The 13,740-nt window shown below is 42.2% G+C and overlaps 1 protein-coding gene across 4 annotated transcripts in view; it reads right to left on the reverse strand.

Annotated features, from left to right (window-relative positions):
* FHIP1A (FHF complex subunit HOOK interacting protein 1A) overlaps window positions 1–13,740 on the reverse strand; it is a 312,856-nt gene that overhangs the window by 267,451 nt on the left and 31,665 nt on the right. Inside the window, exon 2 of one of the 4 annotated variants that reach the window (XM_042234931.2) lies at window positions 12,031–12,130. The exons of the other annotated variants lie outside the window; for them this stretch is intronic. The gene's annotated coding sequence lies outside the window, so the exon portion shown is untranslated. The remainder of the gene's footprint in view (window positions 1–12,030; window positions 12,131–13,740) is intronic. 4 annotated transcript variants of the gene reach the window in all.

Raw genomic sequence — 13,740 nt, forward strand, 5'->3', positions numbered from 1 at the left:
GTACCTAACTACAGTTAGAGTATCAGGGTACATTTTCTAAAAGGCCAGGTCCCTCAAGGAGGCAGAAACTGATGTGAAGAAAGTAGCTTTCTCCCACGTGTTCCGCATTTGCTCTGCCCCCATCTGACCTCCTGGGAGGATTAATGACCAGCCCTCCACCCAGGGTTTCTGAGAAGTGACGTAAGGCTACACAGTGACCTTTCAACCGCCCTGGGCATGTTCTCTAGGGCTCAATGCTTCTTACCTGACACTCCGGACTCCTTGCGATACAACTGCTTTATATTTGTTCTACAGACCTCAACAGAGCTCAGCACAGCTCTCTCTCTCCACACAGCAGACTTTGTCTATTTGTTGAGCATAAAATGAAATAACTCATTAATCGATTAACATAATTAAATCATAATTAAATTGATTACTTAATGTATTAATTAAAGTAAATACAGTAAAGTAAACCCAGCCCTCTGCTTCTCAGCCTCTAGAGGCAGCGCTCTGAAAAATTCTTAAGAGATGGGGATACCAGACCACCTGACTTACCTCTTGAGAAACCTGTATGCAGGTCAGGAAGCAACAGTTAGAACTGGACATGGAACAACAGACTGGTTCCAAATAGGAAAAGGCGTATGTCAAGGCTGTATACTGTCACCCTGCTTATTTAACTTCTATGCAGAGTACATCATGAGAAACGCTGGACTGGAAGACGCACAAGCTGGAATCAAGATTGCAGGGAGAAATATCAATAACCTCAGATATGCAGATGACACCACCCTTATGGCAGAAAGCGAAGAAGAACTAAAGAACCTCTTGATGAAAGTGAAAGAGGAGAGTGAAAAAGTTGGCTTAAAACTCAACATTCAGAAAACTAAGATCATGGCATCTGATCCCATCACTTCATGGGAAATAGATGGGGAAACAGTAGAAACAGTGACAGATTTTACTTTGGGGGGCTCCAAAATCACTGCAGATGGTGACTGCAGCCATGAAATTAAAAGACACTTACTTGCTCCTTGGAAGAAAAGTTATAACCAACCTAGACAGCATATTAAAAAGCAGAGATATTACTTTGCCAACAAAGGTTCGTCTAGTCAAGGCTATGGTTTTTCCAGTAGTCATGTACAGTGAGAGTTGGACTATAAAGAAAGCTGAGCACCAAAGAATTGATGCTTTTGAACTGTGGTGTTGGAGAAGACTCTTGAGAGTCCCTTGGACTGCAAGGAGATCCAACCAGACCACCCTAAAGGATATCAGTCCTCAATATTCATTGAAGGATGATGTTGAAGCTAAAAAGCCAATACTTTAGCCACCTGATGCGAAGAACTGACTCTCTTGAAAAAAACCCTGATGCTGGTAAAGACTGAATGCAGGAGGAGAAGGGGACGACACAGGATGAGACGGTTGGATGGCATCACCTACTCAATGGACACAAGTTTGAGTAAACTCTGGGAGTTGGAGATGGACAGGGAGGCCTGGCGTGCTGCAGTCCCCGGGGTCGCAAAGAGTCGGACACGACTGAGCGACTGAAGTGCCTGAACTGAGAGGCAGCGTGCGGGAGGTGTAGTGGCAACGACTGAGGAGGGCTCCCACTAACCCAGATCAGGACTGACGGGAAGGCTTTCAGGAAACACCCGAAGCAATGAAGGAAGAAGGGGTTCCTCCCTGAGTCGGCTCTGAACTTACACAGTAAGGGGAACAGGCCGGGGGGCCCGGGGTGGGGCACGTTTCAAGGAAGCAAGGCAACCAACTCCTGCTCCTTGCATCATTCCCATGCAAGGGCACACGACCTGAGACGAGGATTCCTCTGCCAGCTTCATGATTCCAAGAGAACTTCAACCAGCAAGCAGGATGAGGCAGGAGTAGCTGATCCCTGCTGGGGCATGACCTGCCACCTTTAATGACAGCAGTGGTTATCTCAGTTTCCACGGCCTGCGAAGCCCTGGCAGAGTTTTCAGGGTTCTTAGACAAGGCATTATTACTACAGTGACCCTGAGGAAAAGGCTAATAAGAGAGGAAACACCATTACATTCTTTACTGTGAATTCTCAAACCAGTGGGTGTACAAACCATACAAAGAAAAACATAAGTTGCGTGCATAAAATTAATTTTTCTGGGTATTGTGATGCTGCTGTTAAGCCTTAGTACTTGTGATTGTTAAACTGAGCTGCTTCCTAGTCAAAATCACCTATACAAACTGCGGCTTAGAATGACAAAGTGTAGGCGAGGTGAACGCTGGTATCTGATCTCCCAGTGAGACTGGGTGGCTCCACCTGTCACTAACCACAGTAAAGAATTTCCCTTTTGCCGCTGTTAACCCAAGAACTGCTGTTGTTGTTAAGTGATATCCACACAAGTGGACAAGGAAAGAAAAAAAATTAACCCACAGAAAACTTTCCTTTTTCACAGTCTTAAGGGGTGTGTTTATAAATATTCAGAACCTCTCTGAGTGTAAAGGCAGTGCGACGTTTACCGTCGGACATACAGCTCTTCCATGATTTCAAAAATGCCCTGAGGAAGCCGCTGTGCATCTCTCCAGCTTCCTGTTTTACCACAACCTCTGCTTGAGATGTTTTTTAGGCCTAATTTGTCTAACTTGCTCTGTTTTCTTCACAGGACTGTAATTGTTAGGTACATAAGTGTTTTAAACAAACACAGCTGTAAACACTTAGGAAAATGAAAATTTGCCCTGGGGGAACACATAAGAAACTCGCTAGCCTTTTTAGTTCCGCAAAACAGCTATCTCACAGGGCCTCTGTCCTGAGAAATGCCTATTTTCGTCATAGCTGGTACCATGTCGCATAAGCAGATCCGAAGTTACTACAAGAACAAAGTTCCTGGGCCCAACAGCAAAAAAAAATGGCTGTCGGTGACTTCACACCAGTAACTCCAACGCTTTCTGGTGGGCCTCCAAGGTGTCCCGCCTGAAGCAAGACGACAGATGCCACATCACAACCCTTTGAGAATCAACTCTTTTTGATTAATGCAGTGATAATTAAAAAGCCATATTTTATCACCTCCTTCCCACAAAAAAATTAAAAGGGCATGGAATTATACCTGAAAGTTCTGATATGCAGTAATTCAATTTCTACTACCCAAAAAAAACAGAAAATAACAAACTTTGGTAAGGATGTGGGGAAACTGAAACTGTGTCCTGCTGACATGAATGTAAAATGGTGCCATGGAAAATAATACGGTGGCTCCTCAAAATATTAATTATCAACTAACAGAGATACCACATGACCCAGCAATTTCACTTCTAGACATAGACCCAAAAGAGAGCAGAATCTCAGAGAGGTATTTGCATACCCATGTTCATAGCACCATCCTTCACAATAGCCAAAAAGGTGAAAGCAACCCAAATGACCATCCAATAAACAACATATGGTCTATGTGCATAAAATGGAATATTAGTCATAAAAAAGAGGGAAATTCTGACACATGCTACCACCTGGATGAATCTTGAGACGTAATACTAAGTGAAGTAAGCCAGTCATAAAAGAACAAATACTGTCTGATTTCACATATATGAGGGACCCAGAGTGCTCAAAGTCATAGGCGCAGAAAGTACAAGGGTGGCTGCCAGGGGCTGGGCTCTCGCTGTTCGGTCACTAAGCCATGTCCGCAGGGAGAACAGGGTACAGAATTTCGGTTTTGCAAGAAGACAAAAGTTCTGAAGGTGGAGGGTGAGGATGGTTGCACAGTAATGTGAATACAGCCACTGAACTGTATGCTTACAAGTGGTTACCTCGTAAGCTTTATGTTACATATGATGTTAGTGTGCACTGGGCTTCCCAGGTGGCAACAGTGGTGAAGAACCCCCCCGCCAATGCAGGAGACACAGGCTCGATCCCTGGGTCAGGATGACCCCCTGAAGGAGGGCATGGCAACCCATTCCAGTATTCTTGCCTGGAGAATTCCATGGGCAGAGGAGCCTGGCGGGCTACAGTCCAAGGGGTTGCACAAAGTCGGGTATGACTGAAGCGACTTAACATGCAGGCCTATGATAATGAAGTTCCACAGTCTGGGCAGCTTAAAAAACAGACATTTATTCTCTGACAGTCTCAGAAGCTAGACGTGCAAGATCAAGCTGTGAGCAGCATTGGTTTCTTCTGAGGACTTTCTCCTTAGTCATCGACAGCCGCCTTCTCCCCGTGCCTCCAGCACAGTCTTCCCTCTGTAACTGTGCTCTGCCCAGATTTCTTCTACTTATCAGGACACAGTCCTACTGGATTAGGGCCCACCCCAGGGATCTCATTTTAGCTTACCTCGTTAAAGACCCTATCTCCAATTATACTCACATTCTGGGGTACTGGAGATTAGGGTTTCAGTATATAACTTGTGCCGGGGGGATACAACTCAGCCCACAGAATGTATATTTGATCACATTTTTAAAATAACAACATAATAAAACAAATGAGAGCAGGCAGAGGGGAAAGAACAATCTGAGGGAGGCTCTGAGGATGGGAAAGGATGTGATCAGAGGAGAAGAAAGAAGGCCCGGGGAGGCTGCAGCAAAGGGGTGAGTGATTGCCAGGATGAAAAACAGAAGGTAAACGAAAATACTGTCCTTGAAAATGCACTCCAAAATTTACAAAAACTCAAAACAAGTAAACCTTCTTAAAGGAATAATCATGACAACTTATGTAAAAGAGGTATTGCTAGTTAGCTCGGGATACACTACTTCAGAGTGTCATCTCTGCATTTTTGTTAAAAGTCCTAAATCTTCTAAAAACTTTTTTTCAGCCGTGAGTTTTTTTTTTAAATATTATTCTGGTGAAATATACATAACATAAAATTTACCATTTTAACCACTTGTACAGTTTTTCTTTATAGATACATCACTACTTAAAAGAAAATGTCCCTTAAGTCAGAGTACACGGTTAAATGGAGAAAAGAATGGTTAGTAAGTAATGCTATCATTTTACAAAGCCCACTGACTTTTCTATTAAATTTCTGAAATGCGTTAACCAGGAAGTCAGGAAGAATACCTTTAGAGATTTGGGTTAAAAATACCCAAATTAGCAACCTGGGTCAGCATGCACCGCCCAACTCCTCTGTTCCCCAGGTGCTGGCCGCCCTGCAGTCTGACACCACTGAAACACCGAGATCTGTGAGCATCAAGCATCACAGGCTTGTACTTCAACTTGAATAGCACGCACTTCACAGAAAACGCTCAGAGTTACTGAATGTCAAGGGTATGTTTTCAACCAAAATTGTTTCACAACAGGGGTAGATTAGGAGGAGGGATTGGAAAAAAAAGGTTCCAAAAATTTTAAAGTGCCAAAACCTACTTTTCAATTCTGTCAAAGATTAACCACAAGTAAACAGAGAAAAAGTTAGCATGCTTTCATCACAGCTGCAAGAACACTGACTGCTGGTCATATGTGCGCGGCCTTTTCCTTTCCTCCTGGTGCAATGGACACTGCCCACAAAAAATAAATTCCACCACATATCACAGCTTCTCTCTTTCTCTCTCATATATTCAGAATATACGAGGAACACCCCCCAGTCAGTAACAGAAAACTGGGAAAACATAGCAAACGCTCACCGGAGAACAGAGAAAACATGAAAGGGTTGAGCCCGGGTCTCCGGCCTTGCGGGCAGATTCTGTACCATCTGAGCCACCAGGGAAGCCTAGTCAATACATCGTTAACCTCATTAACAATCAAGAAACTGAAAAGTAAAGTCACAATGGTAAACTGTATTACACATAAATTATACCTCAATTTTAAAAACACACAGTAAGATACGATTGCATACCCACCAAACAGGCAAAATTATCTGAAATCTTATCACACAAAGGTCATCAGGCCAAAGGCAATTTCACACATGAGTGTAGTCTGTCCTGACACAACTACTCTGGAAAAGAGCTGTCATCACCTAGTAACATTAAATGTGCATATATATACTCTATGACCCAGCAATTCCACTTCTAGGTTTATACATTTAGAGAAACTCTAGCACAAATGCAATGCATAAATGCAATGCAGAGGACGTATGTTCATACCAATCTTTCTCATGACTGCAAAAAGTTACACAACAACACAAATGTTCATCGGCAGCAGAAAAGAGAATTAAATGTGGTATATTCTTAAAATGCAATGCTATACAGCAATAAAGTAAATAATATATAGCTTCATGAATAAACACGGATGAATCTCAGAAACAATCTTGAGTGAAACAGCACAGCGAGAGAAGAATACAAGTTACATGATTCTATATAAAGAGTAAAAGCAGCTAAAATTAAACAATGTATTGTTGGGAGATAAATACACGTAAGACAAACCCATTTTTCTTAAAGGCAAGGCAGTCACTTAAAAAGTGAAGGAAAATGGATACCACGGGAGGCAGACGGGATGAAGATGATACAATCATGAAGGACATACCAGTTTCTAAGATACTGAAAATGTGATGTTCCATCTCTTAAGCTATGCAGTAGGTACAAAATTTTACTATTTTTCTTTAAATCATGCATATACTGATATATATTCTTATATATGGATGTATATGATATATCCCTCCTTTGAAAACATAAAGGCCAAATGCTATTTTTTCAAAAACAGCCTTGAGGTGTCAGTTTCAAGATGGTTGATAGCCTGGTTCTCCTACCTGAATCCCTAATGAAGTGAAAGCATCAAAAAATAAAACAGAAGAATTCTGTAAGATAAAAAGAGTTTGCTGGAAGAGAACTTTAAATGGACAAGAGATTTCAACAAACTTCTGGGAAACAAAACAGGAGATCGAGATGAGCTGTCAGATGAAATAGTGAGGGACAGCTGCCACCCAGGGCCACCAAGGAGATGGTCTGTTCCAGAGAACACCAGGGAGACCCCAGGCTGTGTCAGCAGGTATCACAGAGCAGGGAGGAGGGTAGGGGGCGGCGAACAGGGATGGAGGGGTATCAGCGAGCTACCCACCCCGCCTCCCCACCCTCCAACAGAGCCTTCAGGCAGCACCGCCAAGCGTAAGGACAGACAAGCATCTGGGGGTTTGTTTCTAAAGGAACAGAGCCAACTGTGGCAGCAGGAAATGAGAGATGGCCTGCGGAGGTGTCTGATGTGAATTTTGCTTTCTCGGAGTAAAACCTCCCTGTCAGGGCACTTCTGGGGTGAAGCAAAGCCACACACTCATACACATACACAGCTCTATTTTGAATTCCTGCTCAAGGGAGAGGTGGGGTAGAGCAGATACAGACTCTACATACAGATCTTTGCAAGATAATAGAGAAAGACCTTTATTGTTAATTATGAATAGCAACTAAGTCTACCAGGAAAATCAGAAACATTAAGGGGGGAAAAGCTGACACTGAGAAGAAAGGGAGTTAATTCAGGAAACAGAAGAGCCCTTTAAAAAGAAGTTAGCTCTAATACCACTCAAACAGATTCAAGGTATTACAACCACTGAACAAGAATGAGATGCACAAAAATAAAATGACTGGAGAAAAATAAAGAACTTTAAAAGTATTTTTGAAAATATAATCACCAAAATAAAAATTCTGTAAAAGTACTGTGAGATGACAGGAAATTTCTCAAACATGTTTAAAAAAATAAAAAGACAAAAGGACAGAAAACGGGAAAGACTAGATTAGAGACAAGAACCAGTGCAAGTAGGTGTGAATTCCAACTAAATGCTGCCTGATTGCAGGCGTGCTCAGCAGTGTCTGACTCTTTGCGACGCCATGGACGCTTTGAAGCCCACCAGGCTCCTCGGTCCATTGGATTCTCCAGGCAAAATACTGGAGTGGGTTGCTGTTTCCTTCTCAAGTGTATCCAGGGATCGAACTGGCGTCTCCTGCGTGGGCAGGCAGGTTCTTTACCACTGTGCCACCTGGGAAACCCTGAGTGGTCCCATGTTAAATGCCCCCAGGCCAGCTCCGACATTCAGAGAACCATGGTAGCTGCCTGGTCCAAGGGGAATGGAACTGTAAGCTGACTTAAACCAACCACATTTTCTCTTTTGAGAAAAAGACTTAGGAAAAACATAGGCTCTCACACGGGCCTAAAACCAAAAACTCATGTCAAGGCTGGAAGGTATGTTAGCCCATGGGAATCAGAAGGAAACAGACACAGGAAAGGCAAAATGAGAGAGGCGGCAATGAGACCACGATTCGTGGCTTTTTGGGGCCCATTCCACAGTCCCTATTCGGCCCACTGGCGTCATGGAGATGGGTTAACTCCTACATCTCTAAGTCTTTTTCTATTTTATTTAATTTGGGAGGGCTTCTGTTCTTTGCAACCAATAAACCCTGACTAAAACAGCAAGTGTCTGCTTTCTGGAGCCACACGGTAACCAGGAGACACAACACTGTCTGCTGTACCATGGGGATACCCTGAGTCTCCCTCCACCGAGGCTGCAGAGCACAACTCGGGCTCCCGCTGCCTGTCACTCTGTCAGCACGGCACACAAACGGAGCCAGGCCGTACAGCTGAACGTCAGGGCGATCAAATGCTGTATGTGATCAAATGCTCCAAATAATTAAAATGGCAAAGTCTAGAAGTAAACAAACGGTGTACTCAATGAAAACTTGAAATTGTGGAACAACTGGAAAAGGAGGAGAATGTTAACCTGTCTTGCGATATGGAACAAGAGGACAAACGCTGCAAGATTTGGGAGAAAAAGAACAAATCAATGTGTTTTGTATCCCCACTGAGTTTTTCAATCAGCCTGAAAAATTAGAAAGCCATGCAAAAATTCTCTTTTCATGACATGAATAAAGCTGATTTACTTAGAAAAGAGTACAGAATGCCATTGTTTAGATTAATCAGAACCAAACAAGAAAAAAAAAAAATTCTTTGAAGTTCAAGAAATAGAAGGAAATTCTTTCACGCATTTCCTGGCTGGATAACCAGAGTCAAACCATAACATGAAAATCTTAAGCCCATATGAGACCTTGAAAACTGAATACAGATATTTTCCAACTTAGAATTGTCCAACTTAAGATTTTTATACCTTATGATGGGGCGAAAGCCATACATGCATTCAGTAGAAATGGTACATGGAATTCTGAATTTTTATCTTGTTCCATGATAGTGATAGGCAGTACATACACTCTCGCAATGCTGGGCAGCTCCCAGTCAGGCGCAAAAGTGTAAACAACCAATATACTTACTACCATTCACACCCATCAATCATTTTGTTTTTCACTATCAATATTTGTCGGGGGGGGGCGGTGTGCAGTGTGCAATTTCCTCGGTTCTGTCTCACTGCAGCAAAAATCTGAAGCGACAGATGGACCCAGTGTTACAGCTCAGTTTTATCTGGCAAGCAAAGGAAAATACATCCTCAAGGCGTGAGGGCAGGTCGACCCAAAAGACATGATGAGAAGAGAGCCAGAGGCTCAATTTTGTTTCCTCTTTTTATAAGTTTTTTCTTTTTTCTCCTCCCCCTGAGCCTGCCCTCTGTAAACTGGGCTAGCCAGGAGGCTGTTTGCTTCACCTGAGGTCCTCACTCTGGTTCATGGGCTTTTCCCTTCCTTGTCTTTTAGCCACCGCCATGATGGACTCCTTTTTCCTATTCTAACTACCTAGCACATTCAATACATTACCTGAGATATTATTACCTTTGTTATAAAATAGGCTTCGTGTTAAGATGATTCTTCCCAATACAGGCTAATATAAGCGTTCTGAACACATTTAAGGTAGGCTGGGCTAAGCTATGATGTTCAGTAAGTGCAGTGTATTAAATGCATTTTCAACTTAGAATATTTTGAACTTACAATGGGCTTACTGGGATGTAACCCTATCAAAAGTCAAGGAAGATCTGTACTGTGCAATTGACCAGGGAAGAGAAGGGCCACCATGTGAAGGGTAAGGGGATGCAGTGTGTATGTTCCCATGATTACCAGCCAGACTTGTCTTTCCTAGACTTTCTGATTTCACAGACCAGTAAAATTACATACACACACACACACACTGCCAATTCAACTGTCAATTATATATATGTGCGTGCGTGCTAAGTCACTTCAGTCGTGTCCGACTCTGTGACCCCATGGACTGTAGCCCACCCACAAGGCTCCTCTGTCCATGGAATTCTCCAGGCAAGAATACTGGAGTGGGTTGCCATGCCTTCTCCAGGGGGTCTTCCCAACCCAGGGATCAAACCTGAATCTCCAGCATTGGCAGGTGGGTTCTTTACCACTAGCACCACCTGGGAAGGCCCCCACCAATTACCTATATTTCCAAGTAAATATAATTTGAGGCCATTACTATCACTAGGTGTTACTACCATTATTTAATTATTTAGAAGACATTTTTATGCCAAAAACAGTAGGAAGGATTTGATCTCAGCATTTCTAAAGCCCTTGAGAACATCCTCACAGGCAGGAAAATACACTTATGCTACATCAATTTTGTTTCAGTTTTGTTCAGGTGTTGCTTTAGCTCTGATTTTCAATCATTCCCTAATCCCCAGGGTCCCCCAACTCCATTATTCCATTAGTCCTTACCTCAAAACAGTTATCATAAAGTAGGGAAAGCAGTAAATACGCAAATGGAACACAAGGATCAAGCAACATCTGGGAGCCAAAACACGACAGAGATGGCTTCACATACATAAGGGCTGAAAAGCTTCCCTGGAGGGTTAAGGAAGACAGGTGTGGACACAGGAAGGAGGAGGAAAGCTGAGCACGTGATGAACACAGTTCAGAGTGAACAGAGGGATATGAAAGCAAGAACGGGAAAGGTGCAGGAGATGCCGAGGAAGAGGCCTCAGCAGAGGAGAGAACTGACAAGGGGCACTCTTGTGATCTGGAACTGGGAGGCTCTGGGGGAGTTCACTGGATGCCAGGCTGCAGAGCTGGGACTCTGTTGAGAAGCAGCAAAGAATCTCCACTGGAACTAGCATGACAAGGGAAACGTATCAGCAATATTAACCCAGCAGAATCTATGAGTTTAGCATTAAGATTTGGTAACTTAAGTAATTTCCTGAGCAGTTAAGCAATTACCTCTAGTGCTGGCCCATACTCTTGCCTGGAAAATCCCATGAATGGAGGAGCCGGGTAGGCAGCAGTCCATGGGGTCGCTAAGAGTCGGATACGACTGAGCATCTTCACTCTCACTTTTCACTTTCATGCGCTGGAGAAGAAAATGGCAACCCACTCCAATGTTCTTGCCTGGAGAATCCCAGGGACGGGGGAGCCTGGTGGGCTGCCGTCTATGGGGTTGCAGAGAGTCAGACACGACTGAAGTGACTCAGCAGCAGCAGCTAGTTCTGGCCCAAAAGATTCTCTTTGAGAAAATCCTGGCCCACCGACCCTCTATGAAATGCACTGCCATTGTCTCTGCACCTACAGCCTTGGGGGCGGTGGCTGTCTTAATAACCCTGCTGCTGCTGCTGCTGCTGCTAAGTCCGACTCTGTGCGACCCCAGAGATGGTAGCCCACCCCTGAAAATCATTTAATTTGCTTTGTCTCAGGTATGGCTGCCAACTCCTCTAGGGTTTTGCTCTTGGTAACATCAAAGTATTCACTGGTGGAAATAAGACAATGAAAGAGTGCTATTTTAGAAGAGAATCCTAAGTGATCAATTAATAGAAATGTCCACTACGTAATTGAAGATTCACTCATTTATTCAACAACATTTATTGAGGCCCCTGTTTGGCAACCAACGGCGTGCCAGACAACCAAAAAAAGGGCATAGGTCCCTGCCCCTGTGAAGCTTACATTCAAGGAGAGATACAGACACAAACAACAATAAATACAATAAATACAATATCTGCAAGCATGTAAAAAGTGTTTGGGGAAAAAAAAGATGGGCGAGAAAAAGAAAAGGAAAAGCTAAAGAAGAAAAAAACTCAAATACTAATTGAAACTAAGAGACAGGACGAGCTCCCTAAGAGGGCAGACTATCTGGTTGATGCCCTTTTCACTTCTGAGATTCTGCCACTCCAGATCAAGGAATCTGACACAGACAAACTCAACCTTCTTGTTTACACAGAAGGTAAGATCAAAGCAACACAGAATTGCTGTGGCTTAAATAACAGAGACCCACCACCAGGGAACTGTCCTCTAACACGTGAGGAAATGGAGCCCCACAGCATTTACCTAAGGGGGAGGATGCAGAATTGGAGTTCCAGAACTCTCTAGCTTCTTGTAACTTTTAATAGCAGAAGCCACTTCAGCCACTTCAAAAGTACTTCAAACTCTATTGGAGGCAAGGAAAAATATTTTTATTACATAAATAAATATTAATATAATATTCTATAAGTATATAGTATTTTATAGAATATAGTTATGTCTATAATTTCTATATTATATAATTACATATATAAAGCTAATATAATAATTAGCTATATAATAGCAATAACAAAAATAGCGAACACTTAAGCGAGCACTTACTTGTGCCAGACACTCTTCTAGACCCTTGTCATGAACAATAAACCATTTTCATCCTCACAACAACCCTGTGAGACAGTCAGAGTCCACAGTGAGTAGCCTTACCACCACGCCACCCCTTCCATTACTTACACATACCTGCAGAGAGCATCATTCTTGCCACTAATCAGAAAACCGACATCTGGATTTTTCACTGGGGCTTGGCAGAGTTAGATTATATTTGTATGTCATAATGCAACTATTTAAGCTTCATTTGAAGTACATGTGCTTTAGAAGTAAAGGGAATTTAAAATATAATATAATATATACCATATACTATAATCAATATTATGCTGAGAAACCGGTATTTCGGTAATTCAAAAAAAGGGTCCTCAGCAATATGTTTTCAACTAAATACTACTTCAAAGAAATTACTTCAAGACCTTAAGCAAAGTTTTTAAGAAATGAAATTCTGGTTTTCCTGTTTTTGTTTCACTTAAACCTTATGCTTTGGTTTTTCAGAGAAAGGGAAGGGAGAGAGAAATACAATGGAAAAAAGTTCTTTCCCTTAGTATTTTTCTAAGCATCTGATGTTTAAAATTTTAGATTAGATTTTAGAAAAATTAGAATCATGATGTTTACCAACAATATATGATAACATGGTAACAGAATATAACACATTTTTAAATTTTTAAAAAACAAAATTCCCCTTCCTCAATACAAATACAGATTTTGCAAATTCAATTATAACATAAAATGTTATGCTGTATCCAAAGCTGATGATCTTTTTGCCTTCAGTTTAGTAAGTTCATTTTCATTTCAATGGAATTCCTTATTAGAGTTTTTACTACATGTTACATACTATTACAATTCACCACATGGATCTGTCTACATTTTCTGGTTGTACTAGAATTTAATCATAAAGAATAATAGCTGAATACATGGATCATTGGCTACAGCTCACAACCATTTTAGAGGTAATGTAATCTGCATAGCACAGTAGGTAGTCTACACTATCTGTCTGCATCGATCTCAGAGCAACTTCTAATCCTTTACTGATGAAACTGTCCCTCCCGTAACTCGTTATCTTTTTCCTAAGAGAGAAGAGAACTGCTCTTTCTTACTGGAGAGCAAGGTAAGGGAGATGCCAGGCTCTCAACTTTGATACATCAGTGTATTCAGATAAGACACAAAGAGGAAAACAGCACCTGTTGGTTCCTAAATTCAACATTCTTTTCTCATACTTGAGTGAGTGAGTGACAGTCACTCAGTCGTGTCTGAGCCTTTGCAACCCCCTGGACTGTAGCCCTCCAGGCTTCTCTGTCCATGGAGTTCTCCAGGCAATACTGGAGTGGATTGCCATTTCCTTTCTCACACTTGGAAGGATCCTATTTCATTGCACTATGTTTTCAAATACACAATCCCTTTGATCTTCAGCGT

This window comes from Ovis aries, chromosome 17 (genome assembly GCF_016772045.2).
Source record: "Ovis aries strain OAR_USU_Benz2616 breed Rambouillet chromosome 17, ARS-UI_Ramb_v3.0, whole genome shotgun sequence".
Taxonomy (NCBI): domain Eukaryota; kingdom Metazoa; phylum Chordata; class Mammalia; order Artiodactyla; family Bovidae; genus Ovis; species Ovis aries.